Raw genomic sequence first — 25,829 nt, forward strand, 5'->3', positions numbered from 1 at the left:
AGCAGAAATGGGAAAAAAATTGTTGTTGAAATAACATAGCTACAGAAATTTATCCACAAACAATCACAGGGAGTGGGAAGGAAGGAAGGAGCTATAGCTAAGAGTGACAACAGCCTACATGATTCTGAGTGTTGGTGTAAGACCATCACTTTTCCTAGCAAAACAGTGAAATTGAATTAGTTTTGGACTGATACAAGATTGTGGGTAAAATAAAAATAAAAATAAAAATACATACTCTGTTCTTCAAACATAGTTCCCTTCTCCAACAAAGAAAATGGCAGATGAACATAAATACTGAGAAAGAGATGCAATAGAACTTTGAATTCCACATCTGTTTGGTGCTGTTCAATGAAAGGTATTTTACTTTTAAGAGAGACACCTCTCTAGCCATAACTGTTCTTCACCAACAGGCAGAGAAAAATCTCATGACCATCTACAGAAATAATTGTGTAAGATGCAAAAGCAAATAGACCCTTTAAAATGCTAGATTTGTTCATCCTATGGTCAACATTCCTCACCTGTCTTGGCATTTCCAGAGAAAATATTTTAATAAACCTCACCTTCCAACTGCTAAATACAAAACTCAATACTATGCATCAGCTTGGTTATTTTTAAATATACTGCATCCTTTCAGTGAAAAACACCAAAAAAGGCCATTACAAAAGACACACTTTCTTCACTGTAACTCATTATACCAAAGAATATCTATCACAAAGTTCCAGCAGCTTATCTTTTATTACTTTTCCTGAATATGTGGTCCTACATATTTTATCCCAATTAATGCTTTGTTTAGCTAAAAAACACTGCTTAAGTTTTTCATCAAGAAACTTAAGTTATGTCTCAGTGAACACCAATGTTTTATACAGAGCTGTCACTGACCATAGCCTTACTGTCACTTATTTTAAGCCTTCTGTTAGAAATCACCTTCTGTTATTGAAAACTATATTTAAATATATTTGTGACTGTTTCAGCACTACATTTCCTTAGAATATTAATACCAATACTCTGTTGTTCCATTAGCGCAAAATTTGATAGAGATGCCTTAAGGCTAACTTGAATTCCAGAACCAACTCGATATCCTCCTATTCTTGCAGTTCTTATGCAGAGCTGAACTGAAGCTGTATCTTATTCAGGTTGAACCATGTAAAGTAGCAGAGTTTAAACAATAGCAAAACTGCCACTGACAACCACACTGAGAATATTTCATTTGTATTCTTCCAATTCAGTTCAGTTATTTTTAACTGAAGTTATGAAACTTAAAATGCAGTAAAGCCTACAACATAAAATAATTAATGAAGTAAAAAGGAAACATTTTAACAGGAAGTCTTAGACCAAAGAATTGTTCCAGAAAAAGGTTGAAAATATATACATAAATGTTTTTTATATATGTCATTGACCACCTATTATTCCAAGGGGAGGGGACATGCATCAAACTCCTCATAGATTATTATTACTATTATTAACAAATACAAATTTTTGACAGTCTTTAATAGTTGCAAATAAAAGTTATTTGACTTGTCAGTCAAATTCTGGTATCAGTGAAAATTTAAAAAAAAAATCTCACATATTCCAAACTCTTTGTTTCCTTTCATTCTTTCCATTCAAGAACCTAGATGTCAAAGGGCAGTAATAACAAAAAAAGAATGCAATTTATTGTGTATTAAATAATCTGATTCTACAGGGAGGCTAAAAAGGCATCCAGAATGTAATTTACATAGAATCATCCAGTCTGACATACTAAAACACTTCCCTACTTTAAAGAATTTGGAGATACTTATGCCTGTTCCTCCAACATTTCACAGTAATTACAAGCTCCTCATAAATAGATTTATCCTTACAATACTAGTAAGGCAAAATTTTAATTCTAGTTTCATCTTTGAAAATGAAGACTCTTCAACACATAATGATACAGGTATGTCATAAACAAGATTCATAGAAAAAATATCAGTCAGCAGATAAATACAAATACATTTTGCATAATACTTTATATGTTCAGTGTAGTTCAAGATCTTAGAAAGAAGGAAGCAAAATCTGTTTGCATTAAGTGTACTTTTCCTTAGTCAGTCGATCCAATTCAGTAAGGGAGTTCACATTAGACAAAGCATGAATTATTCTGAAAGGGTAAAGATGACTCATTTTCAATTATAATACAGAAATACTGCATTGAAGCAAGTTCCACTCAAGAAGCAACAACAACAAAATCGTCTTCTCAAGCAAGTTGGATGACATCTGAAACCTCAGTAGAAACAGAACTATCTACAGGCTCAGAAATTGTCAAAAGTCAAACTGTCAGAAGATTGTTGAATTGGCCCTTCCTGCATGAATGTATGCATTCTCATTTAAATTGCATAATCCACAAGGCAGGGACTATTCCTTTGTCCACTGCACGGGATGCCAAACACTGTGATAACCCACGTGGTAAATAACAAGTGGACCAAGTCACTGTCAGAGGCAAAGCTCAGAAAGATGAAGGCAGGACTCGTGCAGCTTGTTTGCATTATTCAAAGACAAAGAAAAGGACAACCAATTGTATGTGCACCTGAATAACAACATCAAAAGAGAAATACAGCACCTGTAAATTGACTTACAGAAGAGTATACAGAAAGGAGCATATTAATATTGTATGTTGAGAAAAAAACATACATGTGCTCCATTTCAAAACAAACTTTTTACCTTTGAGTTAAGATACATTTACAAGTGCTACAAATGCTGTCTTTTATGCAGTTCTTATAGAATCCTGGCAGAAACAAAAAGCAACTCAGCGATTTAGAAGAGCACTGTGTTATTTTAAAACAAAGAAAAGAACATATTCTACCTTTTCCCATAATTAGTCACATCAGAAATTATTTCTTTTAATTCTAGCTCAATGCACAGAATTGAAATTCCAATTGAAAAGCACTCTGCTTAAGAGCAGGCATAGAGAAAACCAGAGGAAAAAATCCACAAGAAGCAACTTAATATTAAAAAACCCTCATTTCATAAAAAAGTCGCACTGTAAGAATTTTTGTCCTTACAATATATAACAAATTGTTATAGATGGAATGATGGGATTGAAAAATTAGAAGTAGTTAAATAACATCATTATCTGAATTATCAATCTTCAGAATTTCAAACTTCATGAATGGAGAGAGATTGAACTGAAAAATATGCTGAAATAAATTTCTAACAATGCACTAGCACTGTATTTCCCACTTTTTTATTTTTTTACAGTTTTTGGGATATGTATGTCAGGCTGTTCCTACATAGTGCATACAATTGCATTTTATTATTCTGAAAAAAGTAGGAATACTGGGGTTGGCACCTCTTTAGCTATCTGAAGAAATGGGTTTTAATTAGAAGTTGATAGGAAAGTAGAGATGTGCTAACATTTTGACTGTTGTTTCACATTCTGAGGTAGAAATCTGGAAGCAGGTTCAGAAGCTGCACTGAAGTTGAATAAGGAGTCTAGTACTGTAAAAGGAGATACTGTTCAGAAAGAGAGAACAAGATTGCAAGCTTTGGCTTTTCAGAGTCAGTATGTCACAAAAATTTATGAGGCAATTCTACTTTTCATAAGTCAAGTACAGTGAGGCCCAAAATAAAGCTTTTTCATCTACTCAGTGAAAAGATAAAACAATGCACCTATTAAACAGCTGAGTCTGCCTATTCCATGAAGGAGGTTTCAGATGCTGACATCTGAAATGTACAAAGCTTTTGAAATGTACAAAGCCATCCATTTTTAGTCAGAAAAATAAAGTTCTTTTACATATTTCCATTATAACTGTGTTTCACAGTAAAAATGCTGTTCAGGCAGGAGCACTGATTAAGCTTGCCACACATCGGTGATGTCAGACCTAAGCACTCACTTGGATTCCAAGGTATGACCTTACAAACCCAAACACTGGGCTTACCTCCAGAGATCATCAAACTCCTCCAAACAGCAAACCACTTAAAACAGTTATGCTACTTTTACCAGAAATACTCACTCTGATGCATACAGCTTTTAAAGGAATCTAACTTTTTTAAACAGAAAGGAAGAACCTCTCTAAAGCAAGACACAGTACATCTGTCGATGAATGAGACAGTCAAAGACAGTGCATGGATTTCAGTCATGGCTACACAAGTTTGAAAACTCACTATTTCATTCCAAAAATCTTCTGCAAACTTCATTTACCTAATGGGAGCCAGCATTACAAGGGGGTTTTAGTGGTATAAAAGGAAAGGATTCTAAATTACAACTTATAAAAGGTTAAACTGTCATTCTGCTCATGTTCACAAGAAATATGTATGCCATCCAGCAGGTATATAACAGATATATATATATATATATATATATATATATATATATATATATATATATAAAACAGATAACTTTTCAAATGTCCATCAACAGTATAAAACTAACTTTTCGTACCAGGGAATATATGGATAAGACACTTATATGCAGTGCCTAGAAAATTACAATATTTTGCTACTTATACTATTATATCCAATTTCCTGTTGTACATAGAAATTTGAGCGACAACTGCAGTGATTGAAATAAGATTTGAGAAACTTCACTAAACACACATTTTGGTTAAATATGTCTTCATATTTCACCCCCAATATTAAAGATATGTCCATGTTCTTATTGAGTTTTCCTGTAGTAACATTCATGATGATACTTGAGTTTGTCTATCAAAGGACTTCAATTTCTGTTGGAGTCTTTCTATTAGAAAGGCTCACACCAAGCTAACACCAGTCTTTCTAACACATTGCAACATCTGGGCTAAGAGGGAATCAGAAAGTGGATAAACACAGTTTAAACAAGTTAATTCATTTCTAGAGGAAAAAAAAATGCTTGAGTCCACTTCACTTCTAAAGCAAAGGATAATTTGAATAAGCTCTCCCATTGGAAAAACTCACAGCTATGAAAAACACCCAAAACCACTGTCTATGACAGCAGAGAAACACTGCCCATGACAACTCAAAACATTCTAATGTTCTAGCTAAGAGGTCTTAACTGTTCACTAAGACGTACAGAGGAACATTCTAAGGAAAAAAGAGAAACAAAGCTAAGATTTCTCTTATGTTTTCAAGAATTTAAAACAGGAAATAGGTTTTCCATCATGTCATTTGGCAGTAGAGTGGCTGTGGTATCACAGTTCTGAATCATTTTTAAGACTAATGAAGGAAGTGGTTGATTAAAGTAAAGTAAGTTTTAAAAAAAAATAGCATGAGACAACACTATTTTTTAATGGAAATTGGCTTCGTTTAACCCTGATTCTTTATCAGCTGGCAGGAATTGTGAATTACCAGTACAAACTGGTAATATTACTGGCCAGTTTTTGGAACTTTAGCTTCCAGCTGAGTGAGGATCTGAAGTTTCAGATGTCAGCAAGTAATTTCTCAGGTACTTCTGCATCATTGTAGAGCTATAAAATGTCACTTCACATCACGGTTCATCAAGATATTTTTTTAAATCTTGTATTTTGAGAACAGGTTTCACCTTTTTCCATCCTTCCTCTCAGAAACAAAAGAGTAGGAGTTCCATGTAGAAATAAAATATGCTGAAATCTATTATGACCATAACGCACTTGATTCATACAGTCTCACTAGGAAAAAAAAAAGCAATTTTGTTCTTAATTTTACACTGCAAATTTGGAAAGCAGATTTAATAATATTAACAATATACATTAAGTTATTGGCAGCTCCCAAATAACTTGGTAACTTGTGTCCACATGACATTTCCAAGCACATGCAGTTTGGCCTGGACCACCTGGCACTGAACAACTCAGCTTGGGCAAACAAGTGCCTCTCTGAGACAGCCACCCTCTAGGGTGGTTGGTTCCACAGCTTTGTACAGTAACTGCTCTCCTTATGATGAATACATAATTCCAGATATAAACAGAAGAACAGTAGCTGGAGTGAGGCGGTTGTTAGCAGAATATTGTTCTTCATTTTTCATCAGTCCACTCAAATTTGGCACAACTTGATAGCAGTAAAATGTCACTGACATCTGTTCAGTGATCATTTGATATTCATCTTGAAACAAATTGCTGTTAAGCTAAGAAATTTGTTCTCAATGAGACTTAAAAGGGCTATAATTGAAAATAATTTTGTTAAAGCTTTATGTCAACTTTATGGAACACCTCCTTCTGCTTCCCCATCAAATTGAAAAAACCAACAAAACAGAAAAACAACCAAACCCACCCCAAACAATAAGATTGCATTATCATTGTTCTACAGATTTGCTTCAGTTTACTAAGTTAAAGCACATGTCTGAGAACTTTCTGGAGTTGTCCTGCTGAGAAAATATGCATTTTCATTTTAAACAGGGAAAAAACCTGCCTTCAAAAATACAGTGTGGAAACACATCTTTCAAATATTCTGTTTCAGAGAGACAAGATCGCATTTTTTATAGATTGGAAAGAAGACACCTTGTTGTGTATACGTATTTTCAAGACAGTCGCCATCATGACTGGTGTTAAGCAATGCAGATTCAGAGTTGTAGTCCTTTATGTTAGAGATACATTAGAGAAAATGTCTATAAGCCTTTTGTGATTCTTAGCTGCAAGCCACCATAAGCATGCTGACATCTTCCTAATTTTACTGCTTTATGATAAAGAGATAAAAGGCAAACATTTTTGAAAATGAAGCCTTGCTTTAAGGTGACTTACTAACATGTTCAATAATCAGTAATTTACCATTAAACAGATCTCTGAGCACACTAAGAAATAGCACTATTCGGAACCATGAAAAACATAACTGTGGTCCACTTTTGGGAAGCATGAAGAACATTAGTTTTAAATTCATATTCATCTGGAATGGTTTGCTTTTGTAGGGCCAATTTTGTTTTAACTTTTGCTTTTAAAATTCTGATTACATAACACCCCATCCAATAAATCAGACACTGAATTTTATATTTGATTTATCAAGTTCTGCTCCTTATGTAAATGAAACCGTTCAAATAGGAGGGTATAATTAACTGATCCAAAGTGTTCACACACAGGCATAGTAATGCAGTGTAGGCATTGTAAAAAATCTGCCTCTGAATTTCATTATTGGCTTTGATTTAGCACAAAGTTTCAGGTCAGCCAACAAACTGTATATCATTTATACAGACCACACATTTCTGGAACTGTGTTTTTACTTGCTGTCAGTGCATATCTCCCTCATTTCTGCAGCGAATTTGCATTATAGACTACAGATCCATTTCAAAATCCAAATTTAGAAAGGAACAATCACATTTGCCATGTTTCTAACTGTTAGAAAGCTTGTATTAGATTACAAAAGGAACTACACATTTGACATATAAACTACCTGAATGGCATTCTCTCTCCTTCCCCCTACACACTCAACTACTTACCAGTAAAACCCATAGCTTATTTTTCCCCAAAATACAGATCATTATCACATAAATATTATTTTCTTTATAACCTAAATAACCTTTATAACTGACTGCATATTTTTCAACAAATTATGAATTGCTTACAAAGAGTCTCAGCTATTCATGTCAACATTATGTATGATCTTTTAAAAAATATATCCTTACCTAGGGCAATTCATAATGTGAGTGATTTTAAATAATATTCTAGAATCTGCCCAGCTAGCTTTTCTAAACTCAATTAATGTACATGAAGATAAAAAAAAAAAAAAAACAAGTCTTGGGGAAAAAAAATCCCAATTCCACAGTCTCATGAACGACTATTTCAACACATAGCACCATTAACCAGGTTGTCCCCATTTCACTGGGAAGATTTTTTAAATATTTATATTTCAAAAACAAATAGCATGGGTATAGTTTCCTTTCCATTTAAGGATAGTATACATCTTTATGCCATGTTTGGTGCATAACACCAGGAAGTGTTTGCCTCTCATGATGTGGTTCCCATCTATATTTATTCCAGTGTGCTTTCTCCACTTCCTCTTTTCTCTCTTTCCATATACTTGGCACCATGTATTCATCAAATCATACCTAATTCATGCAATATTTTCCATCTCAACCCATGTCTATCATCCTCTATTCAAGAAGCACGAACCAGACAAGTGAATATGTGTTAGGCTCATGACACTCTTTGGTCTGGAATGGGAGTACTCACAGATAAACCTTATTCAGGCACAGATAACCCTTATTCAGGCAGAATGAAAACAGGCCAATAAGGTAAACTATGATTCTAGGCAAAGCTAGGATGCTAATGGCTCTCATCAACCATTTATTTAATTTGTAGGCACTTACAGCAATGGCAAAAACCAGTAGCTTTGCTAATCACCAATCAAAACCTCAACTCCATCTTCTTTCTCTTTTCCACCCAAAACAATTGGTTTCTGCTCACTGACTGTTAAAACCATCCCAAAACTGAACCCTTGCTGGAAATAATCTGCTATCAAGGTGTGATCTGCTAGGTCCTGGCAAGTTCAGACTCCTCAACCATCATGAAAGGAAAAGAAATCATTGTCTTCATCCAAGTCCATTTCTTCCTCTTTTATAAATATCTTTTTCCTTGTCATTTCCAAGGTCTATTAGTCTGACAAAAGTCCAGTCTTCCAACACAGCATTAAGTTCATCTGACTTTAAAGCATGTCTTTGCTGTAGCATTCTCTAGAAATACTAACTTTGGGGTCTATTTAATTCTGCCATTTTTCTATTCATTCCCTCTCTGATTGTTTTGTCCTCATGATATCACTATTACTCCTCTACTGTCACTTGCTGTATGTCAATATTTTTTCTCCTCCTTAGTATCTTTCTAAAGTTTCATCAATCCTTTCTTTTCTCCCATGACACATCTTTTTGGTATCTAAGTCAGCCAGCTGAGACACTATACAACAGTACTTGTATCAGTTATCTCAGTTTCCTTTATCCTTCCCAGGAGACTAGGAAAGCTAGGGGATTTCTTTTTAAATGTTCACTATGGTGCATGACTATTTAAATGCTTCTTTTCCTCTGAATAAGAAGGGTCTGTACCTACACTCAACAGTTAATACCATGTGTTACTCTTAGGTGATAATCCATTCCTCCACCTCCTGTCAAAAACAAGGCAAAACAAATATGCACTTCAATATGTTCTTAAAGTCAGCAAATTATCTAGTTCAAACAATAGCCTAGAGAAGATTCCAATGAACAAAACCCTTCAGAGAATACTCAGTCATCAACCCTGTCAATTACAAATATAAGTAAACAAATAAGGTCCTAAAGATCACAAATTATGTATTTTTAGCATAGATAAACTAGATAAGACCATAAAAAAGAAAAAAAATATATAGTAGCCTTTGTGGTCCTACATCATACTTTTTAAAACTAGAATTATTTTTTAATAATAGTTTTCATTTTTCAGCTATTATTTTTAGAGAAAATATAACAGAGATATATAGCCTTTGTTATAAAAAGAAACCCTGATTATTAAATACCCTCATAAACTCATTAAAGCTACTTGAAAACATTAAATTAATATTTGAGTTTAAACAGAGGTTGCTACTTAAAAATTTCAAAGACGCATATCAAAGCCATGAAATAACTCAAACAAAGGGAAGATGTATGAGGGAAAAAAACCAAAAACACTTGTATCCAGGATAACAAATATCTGCTCTTGATCAAAGTATTTCATGAACGCCAGAACTCATCTGGAAGCAAAAATTAAAATGCCAGATTATTTTGCCACATATACCTCCAAAACTGTGTGACCATTTTCCCTTGGATTACTGGGGCTTCGTTCTGTTCCTCATTTATGTCTTCAAGATTCACCCTGTTCTTCAGGGTACCTAAAGAAGAGCTGGTCTTGCTATTAAAGACTGAAGCAAAGAAGGCATTGAGTACTTCAGCTTTTTCCTCATCCCTTGTCACTGTGTTCTCCTCTACTCACGACAAAGGCTGGAGGAAGAACCTTAATGTAAGAGCTCTTTTTACATTTGGTTCTCAAACAAGTTATAAGTCTAAGGAGCATTTGCCAAACCTCTTAATTTTAAATAAATTTTAATAAACCTAGTTTTTCAAGCAGATATCAGCAACATTCACAACCAAGTTAGAAAAAAGCAGATTATTAAGCAAACACACAAAAATTTAATTCAATTTGCTGATATACAATTAATTGTTCCTACACACACAATGACTACTTTTGAATGAGACAGGATTCAATGCATGATGCAAACTGCTTTGCACATAAAAAAAAAAGTTGAGTGAAATTACTATAGTAGCATATTGTGCTTAAGCTAAACAAGACAGGCATTATTTCCATTGAACTCTACAGAACCCCAGTGACAGTGTGAAGTAACTGGGGAAAGAGTACACATTAACATAAAAATTCTGAGTCCACTGGAGAAAAGCAGCTTTGTGGAAACTGTAGAACCAAACTACAAATACAGAAAAAATGATCTAATAGTGCTACACAGTATAACACTGCAATCATCTTCCTACCTTGAAATACTCAGAGACTGATATAAATTTGAGTTTGATTTGTTTAGGTACTGTTAGGGTTGGGGTTTCTGTTAGGTCTTTTTGTTTGTGGGTTGGTTGGTTTGCTTTTTTCAGGGAGGGCTGTTTGATTTTTGTTTTTAGAAAAAGGGTTATTTTATTAATTAGAAAATTAGTACAGTCTGTTCAGTATACAGCTTGCCTTCTAAGCAACATTTTAAGCTATGCATTCCTGTTTTGTTGCAATATCATTTAGATTCCAGTAAGAAATATGCTCTTGTGTCTCTATGTAATGCCAGAAAGGAAATTAAATCTTAGTGGAACCTCAGTAATCAATGTGCCAGTGAAATACTGAAACTACCAAGCAACTGGCTACTATGAATTGGGAAAGCATCTAGAGGAAAGTTGGCCTCCTCCACCCTCACTAAATACAGAAACACTTAGATACTAAATTGTTCACAAAATAGGAAAACCAAAAAATCTTCACAGCTCTAGCTATAATCAACATCTAATAATTATAGGCAAGACAACAGAAGCAGATTCTGAGTCTGGGCAATGGATATGTAGGAGGCACTTTACTGGAAATGTTTGCTTCCAGAGAAGGAATGAATACTACTTGACAGACCACATATGTGGTCAACCAAAAGATTTTTTTTTAAACATGAATCAGTATCAAACCAGATGTCTTCTGATTCAATTAATAAGTAGATTTCGTAACAGTTGAATAAAGAAAGTACCACGTTATAGAATAAAGTAAGTATGGATAAGATACTACAAAGACTCATCCACAGAACACATGCAGACTCTTCTGTCCTGCTTTTGTAAAGACATTTTTTATAAGGTGATGCAAACTAAACGTGCTTTAAAAAGCTCAATAACTCACCCCCAAGCCATCACACACACAGCCTTCACAGAGAGCATGGGATACCACTAAGGCCTTTTTCCAGAGCCTCTGTCTTTCCAGTGCTACGAAACAAGGTAATTTGACAACATTCTGTAATTTAAACATAAATAGAGAAACATTTGTTTACACTGGGCTTAGTTCTGATTCTGCTACCTAGAAAAGATGAGTTTTTAATAAAATCTTCACTGAGCAGTATACCAAACATAGCCGGGCAGTTTCTGGGCTGAACACTTCAAGGAAATACACCATGTCAAAAGGACAGAGCATCAAGGTGGTAACAACTAACTCTAAGAAAAGGATTCAGCATGCAAATCAAATTATGTTGAAAAGAGACAGAAAATATGTATATTCTAGTCCAAACTGACACTCAGAAGTCAATAAGAGTAGTTAAAAAAACTAAATCTGTTAGTTAGAAAACCTAATCTGTATGTTAACATTTGAGATATAGAGCTGGAAGAAGGTGAGGAAAACCTTTTGTCCCCCTCATCACCCATCCATTGATCTTATAGCCAGCACTGAGGAGTTTGTATGAGAAACTTATTTTTCTTGCAAAAGACTGCTAAACCAATAAATAAATAACTCAACCGAGTTTAGTTAAGATTTTTTCACTCAGCACTAGATTTATTGCAGATGGAAAACAAAAATTCCCCAAATAATTTCAAATCAACCAGAGGAGTGAAGCATTAATACTACATCATCCACTTCACCTTGATATTCACAAAGAAAAGAGATGAGAGATCAGGAAACTCAAAGCTGCCAACAATGAAATAATTGCTTTGGTACACAGTTCTAGAAGCCTTGCACACAACCTCATAGTACACACATGTCTAAAACAATGGAGAACTCTATTTTAGTTTCCTGCATGAACTTAATAACAAACAATACAAGGGCAACAGAAATACAAACATAGAGGTTCAAGGCACAAGTAATCCTAATTAAATACACTTGTCAACTACGACAATTTCAGGACACAGTTTGTCAATTTTTACATTTTCACAATTACTTCTTTAAAGAGACACACTGCTAATATACACACACAAAAAAAAAGAACTTAAAAATACCCTTCATTTTAACTCTAGCTACACAAAATATCAATGCCAAAAACTTCTACTGGTCAAAATCCTACCTACTTCATCCACTAATACCATATTACATAAACTTGAAATCTATCATGGTTACAAACACTAACCAATTTGAAAAAAAAAAAAAGTATTTAAATTGCTTATTTCTAGTTTAGGAACAGTGTTTCTAAGTCAAACTATATGAAATGCAAAGTAGGGGAGAGCCTAAGTTTACCTTACTTAGTCTAAAAGCACTGTAAATTCTGGCTGCCCTGGAGACAAAGTTAGCTGAAACATTTTCAGCTGCCATATAACCCATACTCTTCCTCCTGCTCAGACAAAGCTACCAACTGCCAAATGTTATCTAATAATTAGCATATGTAAAGCAAAAGGGCTGGATTATGACCTCAGTTTATCTTTCCTTAGAAAATTGCTTTGAATTAAACCTGCAGCCCACTTCAAAGTTCTAAAAGTAGGCTTGCCAAAGAGAGCAAAACAGATTAAAAAAAAAACCCAAATAAATCTATTTACAGGTGTATTTTAAATTCCAAAACCGTGCAGGAAGAAATTTCTAAACATTCTCCTCTTAAAAAAAAATAAAACCTACTTTAAGGAAAGATGAAAATAGAGCCAAAAATCAAAGTCACATTCTTTGTATCTGGTTTCTAAACATAATACAGCAATAACATCAATCCCTAAGTAAGGGAAATTAAGTAAATATCTGTGAATGCTGATATGGAGCCAACTGAAAAATAAGGAAAGGCAAAGTAGAAATAGTCTATCTAATCTGTCAGTCACCCAAACATAATTAACTGATATCATCATTAACAATAACGGAGATCACTTTTCTATAATCTCCAAGAGACAATGACAAAAGGAAGGATGTCACATACAGAAATGTCTCAACTTCTCTTTTCTTCTAAGGAGCTAGCATATATGCTTAACAAACAGTACATGAAATGGAAATATGTGTTCCCATCCCCCTTAAAAAAACACTTCAAAAATGTTTACAAATTTAGTTTATATTTTTAAGAAAATTTTGGACTTTGATCTTCAGCCTTTGATGGCATGTAGCCTTGCCCTTCCTGAAGCTGTCCAAAGCAGTTAATGTCACTGGCCTTAAGTATGACCAAAAAGCCTTGAGAAATTTCAAGATTAATCTTTTCCTTTTTTATTTGTTTTTAAAGTATGATTTCTTTCCATCCATTTTACTTTCTCCTATTTCCAGTAAGATAAAACAGAAAACCTGTGTACAAGCAGACACTGGATGAAGTGGAGCACCTGGGAAAAGTTTGTATCCCTCCTTCCCTCTCCTCACCGGCTGCCATGCAAGACAAAGTACACACTCCGTTCACAGGGAAGAATTTGACAGGGCGGCAAATCAGGTTACTAGGCTAAATGACAGAAGTGAGATGGCAAAACAAAAGAAAAAGATTGCAAAAAGAAAAAAAGCCTAACAGCTAAGAACTACAAAGTATTTGAATGATATTCACAACAAATGAGTAGCTTTTTAGAGGACCATAAAAAATATTCAAGAGTACTTGTGGGGTTTCTATTTTTGAAACTAAATGCTTCCTTGCTTCTTGCCCCCTCCTCCCCCCTCAACTTTGCAAACAGACAGGGCTCAGAGTGTGCTGGTTAATAACCAGACCAGGTCAGCCTGCAAGAGATTATTTTAAGCTGTCTGCATTTTTTTAGACAGGAGTGGATGTGACAGGCTACCCAAGAGAAGATCAAATATAACAAGAGGTCATCTGTATCATATTATCAATATTTTAAGACTAAAATTTACTGAAAACAAAAACATAGACCTTGCATAGACAGGATAAAAAATATTACAGCACAGTTAGTTTCACAAAATTCAAAGTTCTATAGATTTCTTAGACAATCAATTTCGACCCTGAAAAATGCTTCTAAAACCTCATTAAATCTTCTCCCCTCCTAATTAACTGAGCCTGAAAAATATTCTGATGTCTATTGCCCTCTACCTAAGCTCACTAACCAAAGAATGAACGACTTGGACATTTTCCCTACAATTTGATTAAGAAAGAGCTGCAGGTGACCTTGACTTCATCCTTTAATTAATGGAATTAATCGATGTGTTCTAGCTTTTTTTTCCTGCTCACAAAATATATATCAGTTTCTTCCCTTCACCTATGTTACCAGAATCACACGGAGTCTTTGAGGCAGGAACAGACCACTGGAGATTTTCTACCCCAACCCCCTGCTCAAACTGGTTCACATAGATTAGCTGCTCATGGCCATGTCCAGTCAAGTTTTAAGTATCTTCAAGGAGGGAGAATCCACAACCTCTCCTGTAAAACAGTTCCAGAGCCCAACCACCCTCATAGTAGAAGCCTTTTCTTATGTTCATATGGAATTTCATGTATTTCAAATTACATCATGGCCTCTTATCCTGTCACGGGGCACCACTGCAAAGAGCCTGGCTCCATCCTCTTTTCACTCTCCTCCAAGAATTTATGCACTGATGAGATCCCCCTGAGCCTTCTCTAGGCCAAACAGTTCCAGCTCACCCAGCATCTCACTATACAAAAAACACTCCAGTCCCTTAACCTCTTTTGTGGCCTGCACTGGATGCTCTCCAATATGTCCTTATCTCTCTTGTGCCAGGAAACCAGAACTGCACACAGCAGTCCAGGTGTGGCCTCACCAGTGCTGCCACAAGGACACTTTGCTGGCTCATGTCCTCCCACATCTCCAGGTCCTTTTCTGCAGTGCTGTGTGCAGGTGGCTGACCTCTGGTATGTGCTGGTTCTTGGGGTCATTTCTCCCCAGCTGGCATTGTCCTTCTTTGAATTAGCAATGTTCTTCTCTGCCCACTCTTCATCTTGTTGAGGTCCCTCTGGATGGCAGCCCAACAACCTGGGATATCAAACACTCCTCCTGGTTTTTAACATCGGGAAACTTGCTGAGGGTGTGCTCAGTGCCAGCAACAGAGATGGGACTGAGACAAAGTCCCACTCACTGTTTAATGAACAAAGACATTAAACAGTGTTGAACCCAGTATCAGTCCCCAGGTACACCACTGGCCCCCCACTGTAGCAAGTGTTGCTGATTACAACCCTCTAAATTTGCCAGTTCAGCCAGCTATCAGTCTATTTCACTATCAAGGTTATCTTCTCTCATCCACCAAGCCAGTCATTTCATCATAGAAGGGCATCAGGTGAGTTAAGTAGAATTTTCCATGCTTCAATTCCTGCTCACTACTCCCAGTCATTCATGCACCTGGAAATACCTTCCAGGATCACTTGCTCTATCACCTTCACAGGGACAAGCAAGGCTTATTTATCTGTACTTCCCCAGACTCTCCTTGGATATAGATCTTTCTCTGGTCCTCAGTAACCTCTCCAAATTGCATGACCTTTTGAAGAAATCAAGAGTGCTCTCACACTGACATTGGTCAGCTCCATCAGTATTCATAGGTGCATTCTACCAAGTCCCATGGACTTATTTATGCTTAGTTTGTTTAAATATCCCTTAATTTAATCACCCTCTACTGAGGGTAAGTCTTCCTTGCTCCACACTGTCTGGGTTTTTGGAATGCTGGTCATACCAGGGAAGACTGAAGTGGAAACTGTGTTGAACACTTCAGCCTTTTTTCTGCCTGTTGTCACCAGATCCCCTACCCCACTATCAGTGGGCTCACATTTTCCCTAGCATCCTTCAACTCCTTATGTACTTGAAACAGGTTTTTCATTGTCCTTCACATCCTTCACCAACTTTAATTCCAGAATGGTTTTGGCTCTCTCTGAACCATTTGGAAATTCTTGATTTTTTTTCATTTCTTGTTTTCCCATGCTGTTCCATGTTCTGTTTCTCCAGTTTTCTCTGAGAAGTCTCTCCTTCACATATACATAACTCTTCTTTTCCAACTTTCTCCCTCATCCTGCACAGTTCTAGCAGTAACCAAAAACAAGTACATGTTTTTGACCCATTCTGCAGTTTATCTTCAAAAGTGTTTGCATTAATTCTTAATTATTTCAAATATTTTATTAGAAGTCTTTTTCTGCATGAGCCAGAAATAAAGGATTTAAATTAAGATAATTTACTATAAGCCTTCACTCTGTATAAAACAATAATATACACAAATCATTTTACTGAAATAAATTAGATTACATTAATTAAGGAATCAAGAAGGTTTGCATCTTTTCCTCCCTCCCTTGTAACAATTTCCTTTCAATTCTTTTTATTTGTTTCTTAAGACATTTTGTTGGTTTTTTACATCTGTTTAGTTAGCGTCAGTGGCACATCAGCCTCTTCCTCAAAGGAAAAAGAAATACTACTGGCTGAGGGCTAAGGAAAGAAAGTTTAACACTAGTTTCTCCCAATTTTTTTAAATTAACAGTCTCTTTCCCTTATAAGACTCATCACTCTTCAGTTCCTGAGCTTAACTATCCTACCCAACCTGTCAATATTCCTTCTTTTGTCCCCCCTACTCCCTCTGCAAAACAGCTAACCCAAAATGCACATTAGTAAGCTCTTCAATTATATTAACATACATGTTATTTTACCTTGAATCCTATTTTGGAGGACCTCACTAACACTTTTGCTTACTGTTACCTCATTATTATGTAGAATGATATGGCATTTGAAGAGGCGAGAGTCCTACTTCTTTCCAAGCTCCAGTAAGCTAAATGGAAAGACCCAAACAAACACATATTCCAGAACCACAGACTTTGTGTAGCACAGGGCAGAGAGACATAACACAGCATATATATTTTTTTGGCTCACTGCCTTTAGGAACTAAAACAGCCCTCTCCCTAAACTGTTCAGTCCTGCCAGATTTGTGGCAGTCAGAAGGGAACCAACTCTGAAGATTGGTATTATTTTACCAACACAAACAAACAACCCATAGCATTACTAGTATTTTGTACCATGTGATCCAATAACTTTTAAGCAAAACATTGGTTCACTTACCCTACAACCTTTCCACTCAGGTGGCAGAACTATTAAGACTATGAGCCATCTAAAACTGAAGCACACATACCTTGTAAGATAAAGCAGATTGATATTTTATTTATACCTAAGTATATTTTAATTCTTCTTACAGAAGAAATAAAGGATAACAATTTGGAGATTGAAAAGGTGCATATGACACATCAAACACCATACAGAATTACTGATATATTACATTGCTATTGACAAAAATGGTATGTGCCTATCAGCATTCCTAGCTAGTTATTTTTCACTTACTGGTTAGAGCTAAAATTCCATCATCAGTCCCTTATCAAATCTGGAGTATTGTATTCCATATTCCCCCAGTACTAGAATGACACAGAAACTATAGGAGCAAATCCAGAGAAATGCCAATAAAATGACTGAAGGATTGAATTATCTTTCATATAAGGAATGGGGGAGAGGGCTGGGGCTGCTCATCCTGAAAAAGAGAAAGCTCAGAGGGGATCTCCCCAATGCCTAAGTGGGGGCATGAAAGGGAGCCAGACTCTCCTCATGGGTGTTCAATGCAAGATAAAGGGAAATAAGACAGGAAACACAAGAAAAGTCCACCTAAACATAGGAAAATACCCTTTGACTGTGAGAGTCAAACAACAGAACAGGTTGTCCAGACAGGTTGTGGAGTTTTCACACTTGAAGATATTTAAAATCCAGCTGGCCTTGACCTGTAAGCAGGGATGGCTAACTATGTGATATAAGAGTCACCTCTCCATTTCAGCAATTCTGTGATTTGTCTAATATTGCTCAGCTTCTGAAAACAACTTTCTTTGCACAAAAGGCACACCAAGTTTACTGTGAAAAAGTTATATCATGCCATACTTGTATTATCAGAGCAAATTTATTACTAAACATTTTTTGTTTGCATTAGTTTCTGATATGTTTATATGGTTTATGTTTATGCCCAAACTACATTGTTCTATCTATGCCCATATCACAATTACCAACATACACAAACTGTCAATAGATGATGTTTTCATTAACTCACATAAATACATAAGCCTTTAGAAGCCAGTTCATTCCCAGATCACAAAAAACTTCCAAAATACCAAACTATAGGATCTAATTGGTTGTCCCATGTACACATGTCCCTATGAAATAACTATAAAAATTATTACAGAAATAGTGCCTCAGTAGCTAGCAGAGTTCAGTCTATCAGTAATTGGAGGCAAAGAGTTTAGTTTTAAATTTGTTTATAAATATGAAAAGGAAACATGCTACTGGATGCAAAACTCTAACTAAATGCTGCATTTAGGTTTACTGATTCCATATCTACGTCATACATTTGGACACATCCTCCCAGTGAAAACATCACCCATGAAGCTGATGTTAGGCAAATGTAACAAGTTTATCCCTTGAATCTGACATGTATACATTCTACATGGATGCACAGCCTCCAATTTTATTATATGATCCTCTGCCTTAAAAGTACAGCTACGGTGTAATGTAGAATTATAACAGCTGAACAACCTCAGGTAAGTAATTTGGATTACTTTTAAAATAATTGAAATTGTAAACACTTTTCAAACATTTCATTTTTGTGTAGCCAATTTTGGAATGCCTCTTAAAAGAAACTTCAAACAGGTTTTAGTTTTTAGTGTTACCATTCTTTAATAAATGGTTAACTATTTAACTTGGGAGATAAAATCCCTAACAGTTTTCTACAACTAAAAGAATTTCCCATCTATCTTCTTATGCCTGTACTTATAAGAAAGAGCGAATAAATTTTTATGGTCTATAAAATTACATATTTAAAAGTCCAGATTATCAAACCTGCTAATCAGTACCACTGCTACCATAATTGTAAACTATATCAAAAGAACAATTTTGACATAAAGGTTTTGTCAGGATTATATGGAACAAAGCCCATACCAGAAAAAATAAATTTTAAAAATCAATGTGTATTTATTTCAGGGGTCAGCAAACCACAGGTGTTTTCTCCTACCTTAAACAGCAATATTCCTTGTATTATATACTTTTCAAATTATGAAAGAAAAACAATGCACCTTATTAGACATCTGTAACCATCATTCTTTTTGCAGCATTATTATACCTACTACTACTCTAAATGACAGAAAGAGGGTAAAATATACAAGTTATATTTTTCAGCTTCTTCCAGATTTCTTTAAACATCTACTATGCATTGATCAACTGTACAGCCAAAAGATAAAGCAAATGCAATATTAGAAGTGGTTAGCACCTAATTCTAGACTAGAAATACTAGTGTTCTCTTTTACTACATTAGCATTATTCAAATGAAGATATTCTTGACAACACACAATGCAAAACATGCTACAATATATTGTCCTCTCAGTCTGACTACTTCCAAAGCAAAACACATTGTTTATATGAAAAGTAGTAGGTAAGATTTTAGAGCAATGTTCTACTCTGTCATTAATAAAGCAGACCTTCATCAAACACAGTAACATGGGAGAAAAAAAAAAACTATTAATCTAATGTGAACAAAAGGAGACGCTTAAAATCTGATAAACAACAACACAGATACTGAGCATCCACCTAGTTTAACGCTGCAGCACACAGAGGGGCTGAGGGGCTCAGGTGGCTGAACTCAAAGTTCAATCTTTTCTCCTGCATCAAAGCATGTGGCAAACATGGCAAGGAGGATCAATTATTCAGAATCTCCTAATTCTTTACTTCATACAAATCTCTGAACATATTATAAATATAACATAAAAACATTTAAAATTCTTATTTCAGAATTTTTTTCCTCCTTGAAACAATATGTAGTTGGAAATAAAAGTTAAAAGTTTTACTGGTGTCAGAAATATGATAGAAACAGAAAACTACCACACTGAATGTCTTCAGATGATAGATTGTGTTCAGCCAACATAAAATATTTCTAAGCCTGAGCCATATCCTAGAATTAAAACAAATCCAGCTGAGCTAGATCAAGGAGCTTGTAGAGATAGGAATTTGGCTTCTCTGATGCATTACAAAATAATCCTTCTGTATAATAACAGCTGTATAGTATTGATTGTACCCTACACTTCAATATTAATGAGAGGCTATCTGCCAAGTTATAGATTTCAAAAAAAAAAGGCTGAACTTTCTCTAGAGACAGGTTTTGTTCAGCCTGAAGACAGGGAACACTTATAGCAGCCTTCCAGCAGGCAAAAGGGGTTTCAAGAGTGCCAGAGAGGGACTTTCTACAAGGGCATGCAGTGATATGGCAAGGGGGAATGGCTTCAGACTGAAAGAGGGTGGGTTTAGATTTGATATGAATAAGAAATTCTTTACTGTGAGGGTGGTGAAAGATTGGAACAGGTCATCCTGAGAAGCTGGGAACGACCAGGTTGAAGGGAGCTAGTGGAAAATGTCCTTCTATGACAGGGAGGTTGGAAGATGATCTTAACGGTGTCTTCCAACTCAAAGCATAATGTGATTCTTTATTCACTTGGACACCCAGCCACATAAATTATTAACTTAGGGTTTTTAGGGTGCTTTAGGTGTCCCAAGGAAATCCCATTTGTGAACATCAAGAAAACAGCACAGCTGCCTTTTTATTTAAAAGTACTACAAACATAGTAAAAATATATTTGCCATCAGCTAGAAACTGTGCTTACCTTTGGCTAGAAGAGTTCACAAAGGATGTCAACTTTAGTCACTCTTTTTCTGATATCAACAGAATGGAAATACCTGCAAGTCAAATGAGAAAGATTTATTTGTTTTGGTTTGGGCTGAACAGGTTGTCTTATGATATTAAGAGATAAGTAAAACAAAACACTTAAATAAACCCTAGTAAAATGAAAATCTACTAATTTCTACATGCAAGTAAAATATCAAGAGCAACTCACTGACTTTAAAAATCAGCATAGTTTCATATGTATGTGTTGCAACAGAGACTTTAAAGGTGTTATCTGTTCAAGTTCCTGGCAATAACTGGAAAAAAACCATTGCTAGGGCAAAGGGTCATGAGCCAGTAGGTGCTGAACCAACAGACAGTTTCGTTATGGCTCTGCTTCAAAGGTTATGATAAAGGGTCCACAGCTATTCCTAGAACTGTACTGTAAAAAGCAAGTAGCGTAATAATATATTCAATTACAAGGATGAGAAAAAGTTATTAAGTTCCATAAAATGTTTTGAGAGACGAGTAGTGAGTTGATCCAAAAGGTTAAAAAACATGCTCTGAGATTCTGTGGGATAACTTACAGCCAAGAAATTATCTAACACTGCAAAATTTACATCTGACAATTTTATATTTGCTTCTGAACTAAAGTAAATAAAAACATATGTAAAAAAATATTTTAGCTAGGTCTGTCTGATCAACATTAGAATGAGATAAATCACAAAACTATCAAGTACCAGCAAGACAATTTGGCTATTTTATATCAAAGCTTACAAAGTTTCAAAAGGAGTTCATTTCACCATGATCTCAGACAGTAAAATCTGGCTTGAAAATACACAATGTTATATTCATACTGAAAGAAAGCAAAAAGAACACACACACAGCAGGAACAGATGTTATTTCCTGTACTAAATCACCACCATAGGGACAAAAATAATTCTAATAGGTATTTTACAGAATAGTGCATACAATGGAAAAGAACACAAAGCCTCAAAATCCTACGTCAGTTGCATATCTAGGTATTAAAGACACCGGTAACATAAACAAACAAAAAGCCTATACAGACGGAATGCAGGACAGGTTACTACTATCCTCATTCTAGGTCTAGTCAAAAATAGCCAACCACTGAAGTCTACTTTCACCAGTATGCTCACACTAGAGAGAAAAAAAAAAAAAAAAAAAAAGAAAAAAAACCAGCTCCTGGTATAGTTACAACCTAAAATTCAAGCAAACACATTGGCCAGTGCAGGTCTCATGGGAGAGCCAAAAAAAACCCCTCAACTCTATCAGTAGTAGTGTAGACTAGCATCATCAGGTAACTGTTTGCCAATAAAACACACAACTAAAAACCCCCAAGATATTAAACAAAAATTTCTCATTCCTAACTTAAAAATTATATCTGATGAAAACGAATTTCACAGATACACCTCAGTCTAATAAAATCTGAAACTAAAGCCATAATAAATACTGAAACTCAAAAGTAAAAGCATGAGAAGAAAGCAAATGTTAAAATTAAAAACAATTCTTTTTAAAATGGCTATGGAATCTGGTCCATTATCCAATAGAAACTGCTTCCAGTTTTCTTTATATAAGGTTATGAGAATATTATAATTATTAGCATTGTTTTTCTCACAAAAAAAATGTAATCATATATTCAAATCACTGGAAAAGCAAGCTTCAAAACATCTGTCTCAAAGGCAATTTCTAACTTGTCCATTTATGGGAGGAGAAAGTGGAATCAATTGATCCTCAGAGTAAAATAGGATTTAGAGGATTATGCTGCTCTTTTGTGAGGCAGCCAAATGGGAAAACACTAGACCTTGTCCACATACTAATTCTTTTCTTTAATCCAAGTTCTTCTACAGAACACTGAATCAGGTAAAGAATTTAAGAATTGAGAATAAAAAATAATGTTATATATTCCAAAAATAACTTATTGTTTCACCAGTATTCAAGTGTTTTCTTTAAAATATCTTGTCCCTACATTCATAAAGGTCTACAAATGAAAAAAAATCTCAGAATTTCAAGTAATGTATGTCCCTTTAAATTCACATAAAGTATCAAATTAGAAATCAGATACAAAGATGCCTATTTTCTTTCTTGTATTTCAAAACTTATTTGTAGTATTGGACATCATAAAACTGCTGTGCATTAGGTGATTATCACAGATCAGTTTGTCCTGGACATCTCGTCTTTTACTGCTTGTGGAGGTAATATCTGGGTTGCTGTATTCTCCAGGATGCAATAATGGATTTCATTCGTTGGTTTCTTAATCTTTATCTGAATGTCCACTGGAATTGAAAACCAGTATCTTGTTTCTACAGAAACTGTCACCAAGGAAGTCAAGTTGGCCAAAGAGAAGGCAAAGAAGAGTTCACATCGAAAGATATCTGAAATGCAGGTAGAAATAATTCCAGCATAGGCAAGTCAATACTTGTTAGTAGCCCTGTTTGGCAAAATGTCAGACATTCATAACTGTGGTCTGCCATATACTCTACTTCATATTCAACTACAAAAAAATTATTTTTCTTCATGAATATATAGTATTATTTATGTCCCAATCTTTTAATATTTTCTATTCCTATGTTGTTGTTGTAGGAAAAGCAGAAATAATAATATCAGTACAAGCTCTCTCACTTTCCCTGGGCAAGTTCTCTTTCTCTACCCAAAAAGTTTTGTCAATTTAGAGGAATTGATTCCAGAAAGAATGGGCAAAGAGAATGGGCATCCTCGTCAGGAAAGCCTAGTTCCCAGCAGCTTCTTAGTGCTCCAAAACACTGTGCAGATGGTCACTGCCCAGGTAAGCTCCACATCAAGCTCAGTATGTCCAGAATATCAACCTGACACACCCAATCTACCCAGCAAGTCTGAGGTACCCTGGACACACTACATTTACATTGTAGGAGCTGCATTTTTGGTGGGATATCCAAGGAAGAAAATAAATTCCAAGAAGGACCACAAAGGCTAGCTAACACTTGTCAAGCCATTTGTTCTAGATTGTGGGATACTACTGACAATGGTATCTTCAGCATTCCAAACCTTCAAGAAGAAACTTTACACCTAGACCAAGTCTCATACATGACTGCAGTAACCCTTTTGGTAATACCCTGCCTTGCACAAAGAATTAGAAAACTACAGAGAGAAAGCAAACAAGCAGACTGACAACTCTGCCCCAGAAGAACACAAACCCAAATACAGGCATCAAAGGATTTTTTTCTTCTGCTGAGACAAAGACAAGGCACATGCTCCTTCCACCAAGACATGCCAGAAGATAATCCACTCTCAACTGCCTTTTACAAACACAGATGCACATACTGCAGCCTTATTTGCCAACCTAGGCTGAAACACAGAGACATTAGGATTTCTGTGTGAGGAACTGGACTCATCATGCAAGCAAAAAATATAATTTCTTTAACAGCTAATACCGCTATTAAAGCTTTTCCTATTTAATTCCCCCTTTTGAAAAAATGGAGTTTAGTATCTATTAAGCAAAGAAGATTCTTTACTTTTTTCCTTCCCATACTTACAACTGCCTTTTCATGATATTCAAGTACTAAGAATCTTGAACTTAATATATGGAGCAAAAGAAATGACAAAAACTGGTACATTAAATTTCCATTTCTAAGTACAACTTAAGTACAAGAACTGCATATAAAAGTGATACAACTGACACGATTTTCTCTACTTGCTCAATTTAATTGGCAAAGCTATTGTCAGTCCTATCATCTTATACACCCAATCTTTCAAGAAAGCTCTATTACTCCATAATGCTTAGGCAGAGTTTAGAGTAAAATACCTCATCCACAATTCTTACTGGTGATAAAGACTCTTGCTGGTGCTACAGAAGGTAAATGAAAATCAAATAGCTATTCACAGAAAATAATTTCATAACACAGACAAGATTAAGATTGTCTGGTTCACACCAGAATTTTAGTTAGTATATTTCATATGTGAAGCAGAACTTTGAAAACATATATACTCTACAAGGACATTGGAAACCATTACTTCCATGAAAAATCCAATTATGACAGTTGTCTAGCAAAGACAGCCATATTTCAAAGAGATGGATGAAAAAGAGATGTACAAAAGTAACTTGAACATCTACCTAAAAGTACAAGTATCAAAACTGCTTGTTTATAAATAAAAGCCATATTGCATAAGCTCTTAGTGTAGTCTCTCTCTGATCTACTTCTTACAATGACCACAGGTTAGACAAAGGATTTGGGATCAAACCACAGCACTCCATGTCCTAGCTCCTGCTTCGATTTCAGCAACTAATGGGGACATCTAGCACTTTAAAGGGGCACAACTGAAGTGATTGCATGTATTTTGCCATGTATTTCCTCTCCAACTACTAAACTCAATTTAACTCCATATAACTTTCCATATTCCCAACACAATAGACTGATCTCTGTAAAGGCCTTTTCCTTCCTTTCATACAGAAAATATCCAGTAAATAGCTAATTTCCCACTCTCTAAGTGACTTCTGTTGTTTACAGGAAGGAAAGGGAACAGAAATCTTACCATAAAACAGTGAGAGCTAAAAAGTTTTGTTTCATTTCCTACCGTGCAGGTGTTTCATACAAGAAATCTATTTTAATTCTTCATTTCAGGGAGAAAACATGCTGGTTCTTTTTGAAATACAGACTGAGAAACAGAAAAAAATAAGGTTAAGGAAGTAGCAGCATGCTTTACTGTGAAACAAAACAAAGACATACAATAACCATTGCTATAAAACTTGTGAAATCCTTGGCTTTGGACACGCAATTATTTTACACTTTGACTTGTAAACTGGGTTTTCTTTCTAAATCAAATTCTTTTTTAATTTTTTGCTGCCCAGATAAATGTGTAAAGATCAATGTTCCAGCTACATTTGACAAAAAAAAAAAAAAATCAGACTCCAAAATAACACAAAAAACAATACCAAACTCCTCCCTT

The 25,829-nt window shown here is 35.2% G+C and overlaps 1 protein-coding gene across 3 annotated transcripts in view; it reads right to left on the reverse strand.

The window, feature by feature from the left end:
* SIPA1L2 (signal induced proliferation associated 1 like 2) overlaps positions 1-25,829 on the reverse strand; it is a 123,334-nt gene that overhangs the window by 76,078 nt on the left and 21,427 nt on the right. For 2 of the 3 annotated variants that reach the window (XM_077782112.1, XM_021527122.3), the window contains exon 2: positions 20,890-20,962. The gene's annotated coding sequence lies outside the window, so the exon portion shown is untranslated. Of the gene's footprint in view, positions 1-11,249; positions 11,361-20,889; positions 20,963-25,829 lie in introns of all 3 variants that reach the window. The other variant, XM_021527120.3, reaches the window with a different exon arrangement.

The sequence above is a fragment of the Lonchura striata genome, chromosome 3, assembly GCF_046129695.1.
Source record: "Lonchura striata isolate bLonStr1 chromosome 3, bLonStr1.mat, whole genome shotgun sequence".
NCBI classification, from domain to species: Eukaryota; Metazoa; Chordata; class Aves; order Passeriformes; family Estrildidae; genus Lonchura; species Lonchura striata.